This window comes from Engraulis encrasicolus, chromosome 20 (genome assembly GCF_034702125.1).
Source record: "Engraulis encrasicolus isolate BLACKSEA-1 chromosome 20, IST_EnEncr_1.0, whole genome shotgun sequence".
NCBI classification, from domain to species: Eukaryota; Metazoa; Chordata; class Actinopteri; order Clupeiformes; family Engraulidae; genus Engraulis; species Engraulis encrasicolus.
The window spans coordinates 5,934,364-5,936,863 of record NC_085876.1 but is presented as its reverse complement, the minus strand read 5'-3'; the positions used below and the strand labels follow the sequence as shown (position 1 = coordinate 5,936,863).

The 2,500-nt window shown below is 50.4% G+C and overlaps 1 protein-coding gene across 2 annotated transcripts in view; it reads left to right on the top strand.

Moving 5' to 3' along the window:
• grb10a (growth factor receptor-bound protein 10a) overlaps positions 1-2,500 on the top strand; it is a 148,868-nt gene that overhangs the window by 128,565 nt on the left and 17,803 nt on the right. The gene's annotated exons all lie outside the window — the stretch shown is intronic.

The following is a 2,500-nucleotide window of genomic DNA, read 5'->3' as shown; positions in this document are numbered from 1 at the left end:
TACATTTGTACACATTTATGTGTGTGTGTGTGTGTGTGTGTGTGTGTGTGTGTGTGTGTGTGTGTGTGTGTGTGTGTGTGTGTGTGTGTGTGTGTGTGTGTGTGTGTGTGTGTGTGTGTGTGTGTGTGTGTGTGTGTGTGTGTCTACATTTGTACACTTGTGTACATACGTGTGCCTGTGCCTGTGCCTGTGCCTGCCTGTGTGTGTGCGCACGCATGTGTGTGTAAGAGAGAGAGAGAAAGGGACAGAGGGTTATATTAAAGACATACAGTATAATACCATTCTCTGGTACGGTCTGCATGGTCGAAGGACGTACGTAAGCGATCTGTAACACTGAGGCAACAGGAAATCACCTCCCCACTCCACTCCACTCCACTGCCCTGCACTGAGATTTCATTTGGAACTTTGCGCAGGAAGAACAAATGTTGAGCTTTGGCTTACACAAGCACGCAAGGCCGCTGACCGCTTTGGTTGGTCCTAGGACAAAGTCATCTAAACATGGTTATACCCACACACACATACCCAGCCGTACACACACACACACACACACACACACACACACACACACACACACACACACACACACACACAGGGTCACGTAGACACTCACATGCCCTTTCACATGAACTCACATGCTGGTGTGTGTAACACACAGAAATAGAAGAATTAGACAGATTAGAACCTGTGTGGAGAAAGAGAGGCCGAGGGCAGGATGGAGTTTGTGTGCGTATGTGCGTGCGTGGTTATCTGACCAGAGAGAAAGGGACAAAGGATGAGTTTGTTAGAGAGAGAGGAGTGGAGGGGGGTGTGTGTGTGCGCGTATGAGAGAGAGAGGGAGCGCAGGGAAGAAGAGGAGCGAGAGACAGCAGAGCAGAGCAGCAAAGAAGAGGAGATGAGTGATAGGGAGAGTACAGTTTGAAGAGAAAGAGAGGATGACAGGAGAGGAGAGGTGAAGTGAAAGAGACAAGGAGAGGACAAAGATAGCAGGAGAGAAGAAGGAGGAGAGGAGGTCGATGTAGAACAGAGGAAAGCAGAGAGGAGAGGAGGGCAGAGGAGAGGAGAAAGAGAGGAGAGGCGGGCAGCGCGGAGGAGAGGAGGGCAGAGGCGCGATAAAAGCAGAGGAGAGCAGGGCAGAGGAGAATGATAAGAGTAGAGGAAGGCAGGGCAGAAGAGAGGAGAGGGCAGAAGAGAGAGGAGAGGAGGGCAGAAGAGAGAGGACAGGAGGGCAGAAGAGAGGAGAGGGCAGAAGAGAGAGGAGAGGAGGGCAGAAGAGAGGAGCGGTATTATAAAGAGCAGAGGAAAGCAGGTGAGAAGAGAGGAGAGCAGGATTGAAGACAGAGGGGAAGAGAAGAGAAGAGAAGAGAAGAGTAGAGTAGAGAAGAGAAGAGAGGGGAAGAGAAGAGAAGAGAAGAGAGGAGAGCAGTGCAGAAGATAGAGGAGAGGAGAGCGTGATGAAGAGCAGATGAGGGCAGGGCAGAAGAGAAAGAGGAGCTTAGCCTCCTAATCCCATTGCCACTCAATTCAGACACGTGAGAAGGCCAAATTTGGTGAGATTACAGATTAGGAGGGCCAGCATTAGCATGCCACTTCACTCCATGACACACACACACGTACACGCGCGGACACACACACACACACACACACACACACACACACACACACACACACACACACACACACACACACACACACACACAACCACTCATTCACTCACTCAGTCTCTCTCTCTAGCACTCTTAATCTCACTCTCTCTCGCTCTCACACACACACACACACACACACACACACACACACACACACACACACACACACACACACACACACACACACACACACACACATCCAAGCGATGAAAAAAGTGTGTGTGTGTGTGTGTGTGGTCTGTTGGTCAGTAGAGCTCTGCAGAGATCTTGCGTCATTTGAGGTTACGTTGCCATTAAACCCAGTCACACCAGCTCTCACCTGACCAGGGGTTAGTGTGTGTGTGTGTGTGTGTGTGTGTGTGTGTGTGTGTGTGTGTGTGTGTGTGTGTGTGTGTGTGTGTGTGTGTGTGTGCGTGTGCGTGTGCGTGTGCGTGTGCGTGTGCGTGTGCGTGTGCGTGTGCGTGTGCGTGTGCGTGTGTGTGTGTGTGGGTTTGTGCTTGTTCATCTAAGTGTGTGTGTGTGCGTTCGAGTCATATGTGTGCAACCATACAAAAGAACCAACAGCATGTTACCTCCACTTAAGCCTCTTTCACAGCAGAATGAGCCGGCCAGGCTTTCAAACAAGACTAGGTGGTTGTCAGTCTGTCCCTTTCGGTCAGACGCTGTTTTCTTCCCCAACACACCACTCAAATGACCTCTACTTTTCACTTTTCAGGGAGTACGATAGATGCATTACATCACTCGCAGACGCACACTCACAGACACACACTCACTCACAGACACACACTCACTCACAGACACACACTTACAGACTCTCTCTCTCTCTCTCTCTCTCTCTCTCTCTCTCTCTCTCTCTC